Below are 17,837 nucleotides of genomic sequence, written 5' to 3'. Positions count from 1 at the left end.
TACCAACTGAGCTATGAGGGAAGCCCAATTATATGTATACTTATGGCTGATTCATATCATTGTAGGGCAGAAACCAGCATAACATTGTAAAGCAATTTTCCTCCAATTAAAAATAAATTGAAATAAATGTGATCTCGTAGAGAGCATAAAGGTGGGAGAAGGGCTTCTTTAAATAGCGAATAGTATAGTCGAGTTAGAACAGTATATAAATGGATATCACTTCGTGCCTGCAGAGCATCACCCAGACACACTTTTTTTCCTTAGCATCTGTGGATTTTCCCTAGTGCTAAAGCCTTGCTATCATTTGCCCAGAAGCTTCACTTTCACCACCCCATCCCCCAGTCACTGTGTGATCATTATCTAGAAATATGAGCCATACCGGCTGAGTATGTTCTCAGCAGATCAAGCTTCCAGAAATTTCAATAAGCATTGATCCATGTCATTGCACCAGATCCTTGAAATTGTTGTTTCTATAATATTTGTCTCTCCATTTCTGGCTCTAAAAGAAAAAAAAAGTCTGTGGAACGAGAAGCTGATGCCCCATGTCAATAAAGGTGGATGGAGAGGGAAGGATGAAGAAACAGAAAGAATAAAATATCCAACCCTCAAGATTGACTCCTAAAACAGCTTTCAATAAACTACAAAGCATACCCCTCCTTCTTTATCCACAAAGTAAGATTGAAAGTCATCACTGAGTCTTAAACTGTGAATATTGAAATTGAGAGATGTATGGTACATTTAGTGGAGGCATTGGTGAAGTGCAGAAGTCATTTTAACTTTGTCTTTTAATTTTAAAGATTTATTGGCTGCGAGGAAGGAGAATATTTATAAGCATTCTTAGGTATTCACAAAACATGTAGTTGCCAAACAGTGCAAAGAATGGAAAGAAATCATCATTACAAAGCTGGGTGATTCAGGAAATGTAATGATAAATATGGGAGTGACAACATATTATCTCAGCCCATTCGAGCTCCACATTTTTCAGTCATGATTATCAAGTGTGTCACTGCAGGGAGTATGCTAAGTCAGTTTGGAGCTAAAGGAATTTTAGTTTTAAAAGAATAATAAGTTAATGTTTGGGAAGTACAAATACAATAAATGATGTCAAGTCATCTTAGCTTGAATAAATATATATCATAAAATTGCTTCTACTCTCTAATTTCTTGTAATGAAAGGAAAGTGGCAAGCAACAAGGAAGCAATTAATTGCAACAATGATTACTTAGCTTCTGTAGTGCCTGAATTAAAAAGAATGCTGATTATTTTTTCTGATAGACCATATATTTTTAAAATTACTAATGCTTTTAAATGGCAGGTGCATTTGAATCAGTTTAAAACACTATTTGTTTGCTTGTTGGCAAGCAGATTGTCAAAATGAATTGTTGCTTGTTTAGTGTTGCTGTCCCCTATTCATGGAGATAAATGTCATATCATAGCTCAAATATTATAATCCTTCTCTGCTGTGTGCTTTTAATTTGAGACAGGTTGCTTTTGAAAAACTTGTGGCTGTCACTGTGACTTTCTTGTGTGTACTAGCTCTTCTCTTGTCAACACAGAGCCTTGAATACAGTGGTTCCCAGTGGTTGTTGAATGAAAGAGTGGATAAAAGCCCTGCTCTCTAGCTTTTGATAGGTTACTTCACTACTTAAAATTCTATTTTCTTATGTTGAATAATGGGGGAAATAAACATGTAGTCTTCACTAGTTTGTTGTAATGATTAAAACAGATAATATGAGTAAGGCACTTAGCAGATTATAAATGGTGCATATTAAGGACTCAAGAAATGGGAATTCTTACAATTGATGACCTTAAGTAGTTCTTTAATCTGTGAATTGATTATCTGACAATCTATTTCTATTGGGTTCACAGTGCCTAATACTATGTCTACCCCAGAGCAGATGCTCAAAAAATGTTTGTTGACTGAATGAATCCCCCAATTGTTTTTAGCAAATAACAGCAACTGTTGCTGCTAACACTTAAAAGGTACTAACTACACTCTACTCACTGTTTTGAGTATATGACATATTTTCAGACATCTGTTCTTAAAAAAAAAAAAAACTAACGCTGTGAGAGAAGTACTATTATTATCCCCAAATTTCATGTGAAGAACCTGAGTCAAAGAAGAGTTAAGAATTTGCTCCAAGTCATGCAACAAGAAGGTGGCAAAACCAGGATTTGGCTACAGGCAGATGGCCTTAGGGTCCTGAGCATGTGGCATTATCATTAGTATTTAGCCACCAAGGTAGTTGGAATGTGGCACTGTGCCTTGACTGTTCATTCATCCATTCCACAGATATTTATTAATCATCATCCATAGTGTACTTACTGGAGATACCATGTATCAGATGCACATAGGCTCTGCCCTCATGGAGATTATAATCTAAAAGGTCTGATTTTCTCAACTTTCAATTCATCCCATATTTTCCTCAGTGACTATTAGAATGAGGGACACTTTGATGTCTTACTTGATGCAATAGAAGGAAGGCTATACATGTGCAGAAATGAGAGTGCAAGGGTTAGCCTAAAAGGGAGACAATTAGGATGGCCCTGTGACGATGATTGTGGGTTACCCAGTACACAGCCCTCCTTCTCTGTAGAGAATATAGGATGCATGCCTTGTGAAGCTCTAGATGCCACTGAGGTTTTCCAATTCTGTGAGCAGGTGTGTGGCCTTGCCATCTGTACCACACCAACCTCTGGGTCAGAGCTGAGCGAAGCATTGCTCCAGACTAACCAGGAGAAGATAAGCCTCTGGCTCAGCCCATGGAGAAGGGGGATGGGGTATCTGGGAAGAGCTCACTTTATTTTCTTTTCTGAGCATCTGGGTCAGAAGTCATCATTTTTACAGAAAAGTCCCACCAACTGTTTTGTTTTTATGTCCAGAACCTCAACATCAAGGCCACAGGAATTAGTGACCAATAAATGCCCACATTTTAAGTCTGTGGCAGAATTTGCTAAGAATTTGAGTGTTCAAACAATGTCACATGCATAAATTTCACTCCCCTCGGCTTATTTTCTTATTTGCACTTGACTCCTTCATGACTTAGTTCATTCATTCCTCATTTTCTTTATTTACCAAATATTTATTGGGGAATGAAAAAATATACTGCTGGGAGGATAGAGTTTGCATATTGATCACCTCAAGCATAATGCCTGGTGGGGTGTAAAAAGTTTAGTAATGGCTGTAAAATGGACAGATTGATGGATGTGTGAATAAAAAGAAAATTAGAAAACCATAATTTTTATACTTAGAGATTATTTTTAATTAGGAATGTGTTCAAGCAAAGTATTCAAAGTAACTCTTAAAAAACGAATGTCATTCAATTAAAAAAAAAAAAGGTGCAAATAAAAGTAAAACCAAATCAAATTTGTCCCAATAGAGTTGAGTGACTTTTACAAAACAAATCCACTGATTTAGATCTCCAAGTTTTGTCTGCCCCTGCCTGGGGTCACCAGTCAAGATGACTGATTATCCTGGGAAAGGCTCTGTAGCCTATCTCATAAACAGAAAAAAAAAAAAAAAAAACCTATCTCACACTTGGTCAGAAGGCAGCCCAAATGCTTGTCTCCAGAGGCTGGGAAAGTTTAGCTGTGGTTGAGATTAGGCTGAAGGGTGAGAGTCTGCTGAAATGAGAGCTTGGATCTGAGAGGCTCAGCCATGACCTGATGGTGTGAACCCACCTCCAGGGCATAGCAAGCTCATTAAGTTAGGACTCTGGGCCAACTCCAAAACTCCCTAAGGTTGGCTCCTAAGTTCTCTAAGCTGTTAATGTGCCATCGACATTTTGGCCAGGTTAGAAGTTTCAGGGAAAAAAAACCTTAAAAAATAAAATGAAAATCTGCTTTTACACTTTGCTTTTTTCAATAGAAAAGCCACCAGCTGTCTTGATTTACACTCTTTCAGGGGATCTTTCTCCAAACTATGGTTTGAATATATGGGTACTTGTGTTCACGTCTACTGGTTGACCCTGTCCTAGATTCCCTCATCCGTCTTCACAGGGTCTCCTGACATCCCTCCACACCAGCCATCTTCCTGGAAGTCCCTTCCCCGACCCCTGCTTCTCTTACCAGTATGTGTTCTCAGCTCATAAGCGTATGCTTACCTTGGGCCAGGCATTGTACTAGGTCTTTTGTAAGCCTCAGACTTAATTCTGTGAGGATTCCAGGTCCATCAAACACCTCAAAGTGCCCTTTCAATTCCTGTCCTTTCTCTCACCTTTAGGCTTTCAGTGAACTAATCCCAAGAAGGGTTTAGGAGTTTAAAAATAAAATGAACTTCCTAAAACAGAGGCAAATCTGTTGTCCACTTGAGTTTCATTCTCTGCCTTTCATTGAGTGCCAGCTGTGTGCAAAGTATGGTGCAAAGGCTCAGGGATACAAATATGACTCCTGTGCACAGCAGAAATAAATAGAGGGCAGGCTGTGTTGGCATGTGATGCTAATCAAACAGATAAAACACTCTAGTAGAAAACTGGATAAATGGCCTTGGAGTGGGAGGGCAGCCCAGCCTGGGGGTCCAGGGAACTCTGGCCTGGGGAAAGGTTTTGCCTGGGGCACTGAGGGTGTAGGACTCCTTTCAGTTCTAGTCTCCTGCTTTCTCCCCTTGTTATGGAGCACTAGTATCTCAAAAATGAGCAGTCTTTATATGTGAAAATTATATAAGAAACTATAAGAGAAATTCTGCCCCACCCAGCTCCCTCTCTTCATTTTTAGCTCTTAGAATATGTTCTACACTATTCCAGAATTTATATACAAATGATTTCCTAAGCTTATCGTTTGCATTGCTACTCCCTGCCTTCATATTCCATGCCACGCCGCCGCTGAGGTATTTGAGGGCATTTAGTGTACTTTTATTTTATTCATCTTATTAAGGAAAATCCTGAACATTCACGCACATTCAGTTTTGAGTAAGAACAATTACTTGCATTGAAGTGACTAGAATTTCCTATCTTCATCCAGTATCATCTAGACACTTTTTCTTAGAAATAAGAGCCAATTATTTGGGGATCCTTGTCAAGTAAAAAAGATGGTGTTTTTGATCTGGTGTCGTAGATGTGGAAACAAGGTTGAAGTGGGAGGCGTAGGTGAGGGAGTTCTTACGGAAAAGTGTTTGGAAGAATGAATGGAAGAGTGCATCAGCATGGATTTGTGAGTAATCCTTCTCACTTGCTTCTCTCTCAAGATGCCCTTCTGTGGATTCCCTCTGGCTCAGTTATTGCAGTTTTTGAGCATTTTGCTGTGAAATCCTTCCATTTTGCTATATCAGCATTTTGATCAGACTTTTTCATCTGTGGAACACTGGGGACCGAGGTACCTGTGAAGTCTGTGCCCAGTGAACGGTCATTGCCTGAGGGTTACATAACTTGACTTTTTACAGGTAGGGAAGAACCTCTTTACCAACATGTAGATTTATTGACTTCTGGAGGGGAAAATTCAGCATTTGTATTTCAAGAGAGTAAATCAGTTCTTATTTGTGATGCCTTCAAAGGACATTTGGGATGGTGAACTTCTGCTCTAGCTTTGTGCAATAATATGTAAAATATGCAGTTGACCAGAGTTTGCAGTTTTGACTAATAGGATTATTAGTCAATGAGTAATACTTCAAGTTTGCCAAGTCTCAGTTTATAGCTGGACCTTCATAAGTCAGAACTTGGTGTTCTAACGATCAGAGGCCCTCTACACTTGGAACTGTAACTCCAGATAGAAACATTTCAGCAAGAATGACATTTTGGCCCAGAAAGAAAACCAAAGGGTACAAGGTAACACCAAGTATTAAGGTTTGATCGGCTTTGTCTCTAGGATACAAGCAAAGCACAGGTGATCTTTGGTTGTCACAGTATGAAAGTAAACATTTTGGAAGTTGAAATTGGAGGAAGCCATGGTAGTGCTATTACATAATATGGGCCCTGGAGCAATTTGACCAATGGAGATTGACAACTGTGATGACATCGTTTATTATCTGAATAATTTATTTTGCCTCACACTTAGATATAGTCTACTTTGTTGATAAGATGAAAGCAATGGTTAGTTTAAGGAATATATTCAACCCAATGTTTGGCACAAAGGAGAGGAAAACAGCTGGTTGATTGATTTCATTATTTGCCATCAAGCTGGTAGTTTTGTTGTGGTAGATACACACCGTGGGTTTTTTATCTTTAATATGCTAGTTGTTGTCTGCTACCTTGAATAACCTTCCCGGGAGAAAGAAATAGCAACCCATTCCAGTGCTCTTGCCTAGAAAATCCCATGGACGGAGGAACCGGGTAGGCTACAGTCCATGGGGTCGCAAAGAGTTTGTTACAACTGAGCGACTTCACTTCTTCACCTTGAAGAGAGAAAGTATTTTGGTTTAACTCTATGATTATAGCCAGAGCCCAGCAACTGGCAGTAATTTCTTTCCACTAAAAATCTCTTTCCTGTCTTTTGTTCTGTTTCTAGGTGTGCATTTCAATGCTTTCTACATTAATTGTTTCTAATAGTTCTATAGTCGGTGGCACTTTTGGAGAGAATAAGATGGGGATGTGCACAGGCTTTTCTTATTAAGAGATTTCCTGTTATACAATGCATTGAGGTTGTCGGCTTCTACCCTGTTTCCTTTCATTCTTTCTTTCTTTCCTTTTTTATTTTAGCTTGTTTCACCCGTGATAGAAAGACTAGCTCAGTTGTATTATCCTGTTGGATTGCTTAAATCATGTTTAGATAAAAAAATTACTCTATGCTTTTATTACTACAGTTCATTATTTCCATTTTGCACGGCATCTTTTCTAAATTTTGTGCTTTATTATTCTTGCGGTGTTGAGCGAGCGAAAACAAACTCTAGTTCATAATTCACTTTAAAGAACATACCCTTTCTTTCTATTTTCTTGTTAAAACCAAATTGTGTGCAATTTGTAGAAAATTGGAACCACATTTTCACTTAACTTTCCAAAATTAAAATTTATGGGGAAAAAGAAGCAATAAAACAGTTACAATCTGGTCATCTATAATTATCTGTGTGGTTTGAGCAGTTCCACATTTGAAAAAAGTGACACTGAGAACTTATCAAGAGTTTACAACCATGGGACCTTTCACTTCTCCTTTGCTGCTTTGGAGCCAAGACCTCCACAAAATGCTCAAAGTTACACTATGAATTTAGAAATTAGGTGCGTGAAGAGTAATGTTGAAATGCACACAAAACAATGGACAGTGTCTAAAAATAGCTGTTTTCCTCTCTCACTCAATATTGAAATTTATTACGGTAAAGTTGACCATTCTATACCATTATTTCAAGCATTGTTTCTGAATTCAGTTGCGTTGGCTTTCTCTTGTCATGCACTACCTGGTAGGAAAAAACCCAGACAGCCAGTGAGACATGCTATTTCTATTTATTGGTGCTGCCACGGCTGTCTTGGTATCTCTCCACTTTCATTGCTTCCTCCATCCTTATGGATGCCCCAGGCAAAGGATCTTGGGAGACCTTAGAGTGCTAAGCAATCAACAACATCTTTTTCAGAATAAATAGTTTTTTCATTGCCCTTCTTTTTTGATAATGCCGTCTCATTGTCTCCATATTATAACAGTAAAAATAAATCTTAGATCCTAAGAAGCTTACACTTTAACTCTAGTTCTTGGTATTTCCCTTTGTGGAAATATGCCCACATTTGGACAACTTGATGCAATTGGGGTGAAATAATTCATTCATTGACTTTTTCACTCTGCACACCGTTTATTTCACACGTAGTTTATTTCTGAGTCTTCTGTTAAGAGTCCAGGTGTTAGTCGCTCAGTCGTGTCTGACTCTTTGCAACCCCATGGACTGCAGTCTGTCAGGTTCCTCTGTCCATGGAATTTTCCAGGCAAGAATACTGGAGTGGGTTGCCATTTCCTTCTCCAAGAGTCTAAGTATAGATTCAAAAAGCCTCCCCAGGTGGCGCTAGTGATAAAGAACCTACCTGCCGATGCAGGAGACACAATGAGACATGGGTTCAATCCTTGGGTTGGGAAGATCCCCTGGAGGAGGACATGGCAACCCTCTCTAGTATTCTTACCTGGAGAATCCTATGGACAGAGGACGCTGGTGGACTGCAGTCCATAGGATTCACAAAGAGTAGGACATGACTGAAGCGACTTAGCATGCACTCACAGAGTCACAAACCAAGCATTATAAATGTACTAGTGCATAGTAAGTATTCCATTGGACCTTAGGATCATCACCAACATTCTAGAAGTGGATGATGGACAGATCTCTGGCAAGTAAGGGAAAGCCATCAAAAACTACTATACTCCTGAGTACTGACTTAAATTTGACAGAACATTATACTCCCACCCTAGGTGAGCTTATCAAAACACAAAAACTGAAATGTTTTACATGTATTTTGTTCATTTCTTTATTTATAACTTTATTCTGGTTGGTACAAGTCAATTTTTTTAATTTAATAATTTAAGTATTTATGTGTCACACTCTTCTAAGCATTTTAAAGATACTAGTGCTGTACAGTTCACGGAATTCTCCAGGCCAGAGTACTAGAGTGGGTAGCCTTTCCCTTCTCCAGGAGATCTTCCCAACCCAGGGATTAAACGCAGGTCTCCCGCATTGTGGGCAGATTCTTTACCTGCTGAGCCACCAGGGAAGCCCCAAAGTGTATAGTCCGTGGGGTTGCAAAGAATTGAACATGACTGAGCCACTTTCATATAATGCTATAACATTCTATCATCTCTATGAGGTCGATACTTTATAGTCCTGGATTTACATATAGAGCACGGAGGCATGGAGTGATTAAGTCATTTTCCAGAGTTACTCAAATGTAAGTGGAGGAGGCTTAGTCAGACCCAGGCAGTCTGGCTCCAGAATCCATTCCCTTAACTGCTCCGCTGTGCTGTCTCAGAACTTCAGTGTCTATGTAATTATATCCCTTCTTTAAAAATGTGATGATCACTACATGTTCGATACTTGGGTCTGGTAGGACTCTGTAGAAAACTCACCCATAAATGGGCAGGTTTTCAAAGAGGAGCCAGAACAGAAGCCCCTGGCATGCAAGGGCTCCCAGATAGTCTTGAGCCAGGAATAAACATGATGTGGGTCAGACCTTCCATCCAATGTCAGCTGTGCTTCCATTCATCTATCTATCATGTGTTTAGTGATTATATATTTAGGTAATTATAGTGATTACATTATAGTATACACTATGTAGAAATAATGTATGCTAATTTTAGAAAATGCAGAGAACAGGATAGAGTAAGAGAAATGAACACCATCCGGCACCCATCATCCAGAGACAACCACTGCTTACATTTTTGTATATTGCTTTCATATTTTTCTATGTGTAACAAATATATATAAACATTTTTTCATATTTGTGGTTATACTGTGTTTGTGTATACACACATTTTTATATCCTATTTTTTTCACAGAATACCAAGCATTTTCCCACGCATTAAAACTTCTTTATAAACATAGTGTTAAAAGACTGCATAATCTCCCACACTGTGGATATACTAAATTTATTTATCCATTCCTCTGTCACTGGGTATTTAAGTTGTTTTATATATATTTTAAAAATGGTAACACTCCTTGTTCTCTTTTCTATCTTTGATGCTTTAAAAACCATTGTAATTTCTGGCAATTAAATTTTCTAACCCCTTTTACATGTCTAAAAACATTGTCTAAATGGTCTCTTTTTGTAGATGGGAGATTTGAAAAAATATTTGAAATGATTTTGTTTTTATTATTTTAGCATTTGCACTATATGATATTGCTATAAAATATAAAGTAGTGGAACTAAAATATGTCTAAGTGTACAAATGAACTTGTGATTAGCCTAGGAAACTATATCTAGCCATAAAGTGAGCATATTAAAGCTCTTCTATATATTAATACAATCAGACATACATTTTAATGTATAAGTGTTTAATCTATCAGTGTCCTCTCTCTTTTTTATCACTCAGTTGCAAACTGTATTCATTTGGGATAATTACCTTTGGTACTAAATGTATATTATCTGCTCAGTTAAGAAAGAGATTGGAGGGAATTCAGAAATCAATAGTAATAAAGTAAACAGAGAGAATGGAATCTATTTCCTCTCTTAGAATTTATTTGGATCCACTCTACTAAAGGCAGGGACCCTGTCTAATGGACTTTGAACAGAGGACTACAAATAAAGCCCGCTGGGACCTGAAATCCTTTAAGAATTGATCTAATATTTCAGTAAATATCCTATTGTTTGAATATTACAGTGTCAGTTTTTAATGAGTGCAAGAAAGCTTTGACTTCTGTTGTTTACAGCATTTATTTTAGTTTCTCTTTCAATGTTTATATTATCGCCAACTGGGTGTGCCTCCTGTGTGCCCACCCTCCCTCTGGCCTTCATAAAACTATTTTTGACAGAGGATTGATGTTGGATTCACTGTGTTATGCTAACCACAATCTTATTGTCTAAAGGGAAATAAAATCCAGTGCTCCATATTGCAGACTCTAAAATAGGTTCTCTATAAAGTTTCCATGTTGGTATCATCATGAGGAAAGATAATTGAATACCCAGATTGGGACAAGTCAATGGCACGTCGCCTTACGCACAAATGTGGGAGAGTTAGTTTACCTTGCCCAGACCTCTAAATATTCTGGCAGGCAAACAAAACTCAGAGAATTGGCATGCCCAGCCTTCCTTGTTGACATCCTAAATCCCAAAGCCAAGAAAATATTCCTGCCACGTAAAGGAAACTCATAACTGCTGTTATTCAGTGTGTGTTTACCTCCCTCATGTAACACTGTTATTTTTTTTTTCTCCAAATCCTAAACTTTCTGGGAGCTTACGGGCTTATGTCACAACTAATGGCATTACTAGCAGGTGTATTGGAACCCCACTTTCACATCAGTTCCTACCGAGTGTGGATTTCATTGTAGGCTGGTTGGTACCTTCAATAGCAAAGCTCAAGGCAGGGCTGTGGCAGGTCAGGCGTCTCCTTTCTATTATTCACAGAATTATAGTCATAGTTGATTTTAGAATCTTGGCTAAATGAAGCATAGATTCTGAGTTTATTTCAAAAGCAAGATCAGCCTGTCTAAAAAGATAGTATTGCATATTTTGGGAAATGAATCTGCCTGGTGGTTTCTGATAATTTCATGACATTTTAAAAAAAAATGTTGATAGAGCCTAAATAGTTCCCCACACAGTAAGAAATATGCTTATATCTCTTACAAGGTCTAATTATAAATGTCTTCATCATCAGAGACATAATCTCACATTCTTCTGACTTCAAGTGGCTCAGTAAGAGATCCAGCTGGCATAATTCTTGCTCCAGAGTTCAGCCGCCCCTGTCACAGAAGGGCAGTTAATCCAGGATCTCTTCCATGGGGACTTGCCATGCTCTGCAGAGCAACCTAACAGGAGTCTTCTGGGGACACATCTCAAAACTTTACTTAGATATTCCTGCTCCAGAGAGATAAAGAAAAGTGGAACTTTGAGACAGGCCAGATATTTCTAGAGAGAAATGTGCAATTAGTTTTTCTTTCCCACTTGCTTTTATCACTAATACCATCTTGGTATTATATCCATGAAACATTTGTAAGCCTCATCTTCCCTCGGTAGGCACATTTGAAGCCTGCTTAACTGGCATTCTGAGGGCACCATGGCATTATTTGTGAATCCCTGACAGTTGACACAGACTGGTAATGGGAGGATGTCAGTTTTGCAAAGGCAGCGTTATCTGTTGTTCCTCCTGCTCAGCCCCGGAATGCTCCTTTGCTGGTGAAGAGCAAGCCCTTCTCTCTGCTGTTCCCTCCCTGTTCCTGCTGAATCTCACATCCCTCTCAGCACAGCCCTGAGAGTGCCAGCCTCTCAACAAGCCAGAAAGAAGCTGCTCTGTGAGAATGGGGCATTAATGGGTTGTGACTCCGAAGATAGTTAACTGATTTGTGCATTCAATTAAGAGGAGTTTCTCAGTGAAAACACTCCCCAGGAGGAGAGGTTTCATTCTCATTTCTGGAGTATGAGCAGTTAATGAAGAAAGCATATCAGAATTCTACCTGTGTTACCCAGAGCTGCCTCAAGACTCCATACAATTTTCAAGTTCCTTGATTAAGGAAAACTTGCCAAGTGAGATTAAACAAGCTGGGAGGTGATAATGGAGAAGTGTGTGTCATTTCTTATCCTTTTTATGGGTGACGTCTCCACCATACACTTCATAGAAAATGGTTTGGGGCTTAGCTGTGATCCATTTTGGAAAGTTTCCCTTTTTAAACTTATGCCCTCTTGGAGTGTATATAGCATATATGGGTACACATTTATCTTTTCAAGTCAAAGCCAGATAATTTTGCCAGATACAATCTTTTACTGTTTTCACCCATGTTTCCCTCAAGGGGAAGATAACGTCATCCCTTCCAGTGTATCAGCTAAATGCTTCCATGGGGCGGTACAGTGTAGAGAGTGAATAAGAGGGTGGGCCCTGGACACTGCCTAAGTTTGGATCCAGGTTCTGCTCTTACTGCCGTAAAACTTGGGCAGGATCCATCACATCTCTGTTCTCAGGGTTTTCCTTCATCTGTGAAAACAGTGACAGTCACAGGACAGACTTCATAAGGATGGCGAAGAATTAATGGTGTATAACCTAGTGCTGAGCACAGCTCTGGTGCATTCTAAGCGTGCATCATTTCCTGTGGGCTACAATTATTGTCACATTTCTTTTACAAGAATTTAGGTCAAGTCAGAGCACATTGTTTTTTGTCCCAGGAGCCTTTGCAAAATGGACTTTAAGAGAGATTGGCAATGATTTTGTTAAAATGTGGACACCTTGTAGACATCCTCCATGATATTTTCAAGATCCTGGAAGCCTTTGCTGGCCTTCCTTGCAGTCCATGGCCGTTTTATAAAATGGCAGCACCATTCGGCTTTGAAATGGTCAGCAGTTGTAGTAGATGGATCTTTTAATGAGGATGTTGTCTAAAGGGCAGTTCTTTTTTCCATGGATATAACCCAGTCATATTTCTTTCCATTGCCTACTCACCCTTTACCTCCTCAGTTTCCTCATCTGTGAAACATGAACCTTTGGGGCCATTGAAGGAAAAAAAACCATAAGTTAACAAATTTTAAATGCCCAGTACCACGTCTCGCTTCTCAGTAAATGATCCTTTTTGTTTTAAATCAGGCTTTTCATGGAAAACTGATGTGGGACCTAGTGTGAATTAGGTTCCAACATTTGAGTTTTTCTCTCTGATTCAACTGTTAACTAGCTGTTGGATCTTGCACTGATCAGTTAGGATCTCTAAGCTTGGTTGTGTTTGCTGTAAAAGGAAGGACCTTTGCAGCAATAAAGTTCTGAAACTGATTGAGTGGATGTACTTTTGCCCTCTGCTTGACCGCATGAAGATCAAGTTGTTAATTCCAGACTCAGAAAGGAGATTTAGAAGAAGGTATTCTTCCCTAAAAGTTGTTTGGGTAGCCTTTGAAAAATGCAATCCAGTATGTTTGATTTTGTTCTTAAAGGGTCACAGTACCTATTGTCCCAATATAATCATAAAAATTTTCCATCTGGGACTAGGTCAGCAGTTTATCAGGCCTAGTCTCTGTCCCTGCAGAAATGCCCCTGCTCTCTGAAAAACCCAGCAACAATATCTGACACAGTGGCCTCAGGCAAAGTGAATTCCACAGATGGTGTTAAATATGTATTTTCATTTCCTCTAAATGCTCCAGCCTGCATGGGGACAGGTAGATTGTAGAGGGAGAATATGGAAGGAAGGTCAGTTCTTTTTCCTTTTCTCATTTATTATTCATTTTAAGCCACTCCATCGCACCCATCAATTTAGACAGAACTGGAAGATTTGGTTTGGAGAATTTCAACTCTATTTCCAGTTTGAAGGAAGAGAAGGATCCAGGGGAGTCAGAGCAAGAACAGTGACCTCCTGAAACACACGATGGCATTTCTGAAGGCTGACAAATCTGGTGTGTGCCCATGTCCACTTGGAAAAATAGTGTTAGAAGTGGTTTGTGTGCTCACCAGGCCTCCTTTGGAGATGTTTCTAAATGTATGATTTAGTCTCTGAACTTAATCTTGCATCCTCTCCACTCAGTGCTAGCTAGTTTGCCCTGCAGAAAGTTTGTACTCATTTCTAAACAACCATCAGCATACAAGAGTACTTGCATTTCCAAGCGAGTTGCTGTCATTGAGAATGTAACCTACAGAAGTTACTTTCATTAGTAAAAGTGAGTCTGTTGTTGCTTTTCCAGTGGGCTAACGCTGGCTTTAGCATCCTGTCAGAGTGTCAGTTCATAATGCATGAACCTTAGGAGAACCATCTGCAACTCTTGGAAGGGCTAAGCAAAGATATTAACTGTTTTCCCAAAAGCTGAAACTAATCAAAGGCAGCAAGTAATATCTTTATGCATGGACTGTGCCACGCCTTCCTTAAACATTCTGTCATAACTGTGGCTAAGGTTCTCCCCACCCCCTACACTCACACCCCCACCTATGGTATTTCATGTGGATGTAGGAAGCCTCTCAAGCATTTCGGGTGAGATGTATAAGATCACAACCTGAAAGCAGAGTCTGGTGTGTCTTCTGTTCACATTGGTGGGTTACCAGTGTTTGCTCATAGATCGACACCAGCAATCAGAATTTCCTTCACCTCCTGGACAGTATGGCCCATGTTCCAGAACGTATTGTACTGTATTGTATTGTATCATAGTATTGTACCCTCATGGTACAATAGCTCTCCCATGAAATTTCTGGATCTGTTTTTTTTTTTTTTTTGAGGACCTAAATTCAAATGGGAATCTGAAAGCCTATGGGTCAGTAATTTAGCAATTGGCCTGTTCTCTTTAGCTCTTGAGAGTTGACATAGGATTCCTGGAGTACATTCATTCAAGTGCTTTTAAACAGAGACTCGATAAAGCTATGTGACACAAATACTCTTTTGTGCACCTGGCTTAGGTGGGTGAGTTCAAGACTTTTTCTCACTGAAGATCAGAACCAGTGTCAAATTTACGGCAAACGCACTTATGATGCTTGCTGTTCCCTTTGGTTTTTATCGTCACAGTAGGTTTAACCTGACCTAGAAGTAATGACACCATTATTTTTTATGTGGTGCTTTATTACTTGCTTTTCAAAATTGGTTTCCAGCATCTCCTGAGCTAATAACAACAAATGTGTGATTGTAACATTCACTCCATCAGGGGATGTGGGGTTATTGCGGAAGTGGCCACATACCCATTACCCACACAATAACTGTTACTCCAAAACAAGTGAACTGCTTAACTAAACATCTATTGATTGTAAGTCATCAGGGACCAATATTAAGACCACCGACATCCAAAGAAGATGAAATTCTGGTCACATATACAAACATATTTTTGTCAATATTTTTTTTTGGCAAGGAGACCCAGTCCTGATGGTTCACAAGTCCAGATGTAGAGTGGGTTAGAAGCAGTAGAGCCTAACTGGGTGCTGTGAGGGACTAACTGGGTTCTGTCCACTTCTGAGAAGACAGGCATCGAGACTGTGAGCAGAAAAACTCAAGAGCTATAGAAAATCCCATCAGCCTCACCCTTCCAACTATACCTTCCAATTTCCAAGAGAAATGGCCAGACCTAGAGGTGAACTTGGCATCATAGTGTTTGTCTCAGAGCACCTGGAGTTCTACACTTTCCTTTAGGACTGAGGTGACTCCAGTCAGGGCTGAATGTCCCCTTCTCTCTTCCGCCTCTTGTGACTAGCTAAGCTTCAGCTGAGCAAATAGCTTTGCCTTCATCCCTTACCAATTTGATGTGCTTGGATCTTTGCATTTGGGGGTTATTGAGTGAGACACAAGAAAGCCAGAGCCTCTGGGTTAAAGTAGCCACGAGTCTTCATCTTGGAGTTGTCTCTTTTGACAGCTCCTCCCTAGCCCTCTCCTGGTCGAGTACCCAGCTACACTAGATGGTGTGGACAATTTTAAGCTCCTCATTAGATTTTAGGGACATTATTCTTTCTTGATATTTCTTTCTTTGTTTTGTATCTACCTGGTTTTTTTTTTTTTTGGTCTCTGAATCTTTCTCAAACGATCCCTTAACTGCTGGCATTTTCCATAGCACTGTGTGTTCTTTGTTCTTATCTCACATCGATGGTTTCAGCTGTTACCTATATCTCAGTGTTACTGATAATATGTTAATTTTTTAAGTCCATCCTTTATCTTTTTCCTGAATATCAGTTCTTTATTTCCAACTGTCTACTAAACATTTTCACATGGATATCTTATTGGTACCCCCAATTGAGCATTCCTGAAGTTGAACTCATGATTTTTCCTTCTGTGGATAGTTTTCTGCTTCCATTCTTTATCCTGCTAAATGACCACTCTATTCACCTAGTCAGATACATTAGAAATGTCAGAATCATCCTCCATTTTTTATAATCCCTCACATCTACCATGTTACTGAAGTCATGAAACTTCTATTCTATAATATCTCAGAAGTCTACCCTTTTCCCCATGACCACCTCATTATTGTTGGTCTTTTATTTTCCATTTGGATTATTGTGATAGTTCTGAGTTTAAAATCCATCTTTTATTGGACTCCTATGGTTGTGTCTTTGAAATATAGATCTGATTGTGTCTCTTCTGTGATATGGAACATCTTTAATAGCCCATTGTTACTCACCAGGTAGATTTCTTAGCAAGGCCCTCCAGGCCAATACTGTTAGTCATGGTTACCCTTCAACAGCCTACTCCCAATATATAAACTGTGGTTTCCCCAAGCTGGAATATCTAATCATATCTGAACACATCATATCCTTTTATATTTCTTTGCCTTTGTTCTTGCTGTTTCTTTTGTCTCAAATTCTTTTCCCACCCTTTTCAGTAGTAAAATCCTACTTGTCCTTATACGTCCAACTCAGATATGACCTCTTAGGTTTATGTTTCCTTGACTCCAGTACAGATAATTATTTTTCCCTTCTCCTGTGTAGTATACTATCACTGCATTGGTAATGCTACAGTTTTGTATCTTTTTGAGTGGCTGATTATAGTCGTGTCTTCCCTGGATTATAAACTCTTCTCGGGCACATCCCAGTGCCTGGGAGAGTTTTCAGATGGAACCATCTCCTGGCTGGACATCACATGGAAAACTGGACCTGTGTTGTACTTCTCTCTCTCTCTCTCTTTTTCATTTTCTTTAGCACCTGGTTGTATATAGCAAGTACTCAATCTTTTTGAATTAATTAAGCAATGTAAAACAACTCATCTCTGGGATAGAAATCCCAATTGAATTAGGTGTCTCCCACCTATATTTTGTTTCCATTTTATCACAAAATTTATAGGGTTTTAAAATAATTATTCCTATTCCAGATAGAGCTCTGTTTCAGAGTAACATTTGAGAGTCAGAAGTGGTGGAATTCTTTGAACTGTAATTTCTTATTAGTGTGAGTAGGGGCGGAAAGGCTGAATCTCAAGGACAAGTGAAGAATACGTGATGTTCCCTTATAATTCTGCATCCTCATAGTGTAATTATCACATTGTTGTAGAATTCCATTTCTGTCTTTATGTCCCTCTAGCCTCTGGAGTTTCTTGAGGGTGGAGAATACACAAATATATCTAGTTATTCCTGTATTCCCCACATCTGCCCCTGTTTCAAGATCATGTCAGGTATTCTGTTATTAGTAATAACAACTGGCTGTTGAGGATTTTTTGTGTGCAAAGCATTATACAAATAGTATTATATCACATCTTCACAATACTTACTAGGAGACTTAAAGAATATAACTTTCCAGAGGCGCATAGCTGGTAAGTCACATAGCCCGGATGATAATCTAGCTCTGTCTTACTCCAAAGGGTTGGAACAGAGGCAGGAAGTGTGCTGTTAAAGAAATGCAAGTCAAATGACTCTAGAGTAGGACATA

The 17,837-nt window shown here is 39.1% G+C and overlaps 1 protein-coding gene across 20 annotated transcripts in view; it reads left to right on the top strand.

Moving 5' to 3' along the window:
* EBF1 (EBF transcription factor 1) overlaps positions 1-17,837 on the top strand; it is a 427,626-nt gene that overhangs the window by 362,822 nt on the left and 46,967 nt on the right. The window lies entirely within an intron of this gene.

The sequence above is a fragment of the Giraffa tippelskirchi genome, chromosome 6 (assembly GCF_054371585.1).
Source record: "Giraffa tippelskirchi isolate mGirTip1 chromosome 6, T2T-mGirTip1v1.2.pri, whole genome shotgun sequence".
NCBI classification, from domain to species: Eukaryota; Metazoa; Chordata; class Mammalia; order Artiodactyla; family Giraffidae; genus Giraffa; species Giraffa tippelskirchi.
Note: the sequence above shows the minus strand (reverse complement) of the source record. Positions and strands in the feature narration are given on the sequence as shown.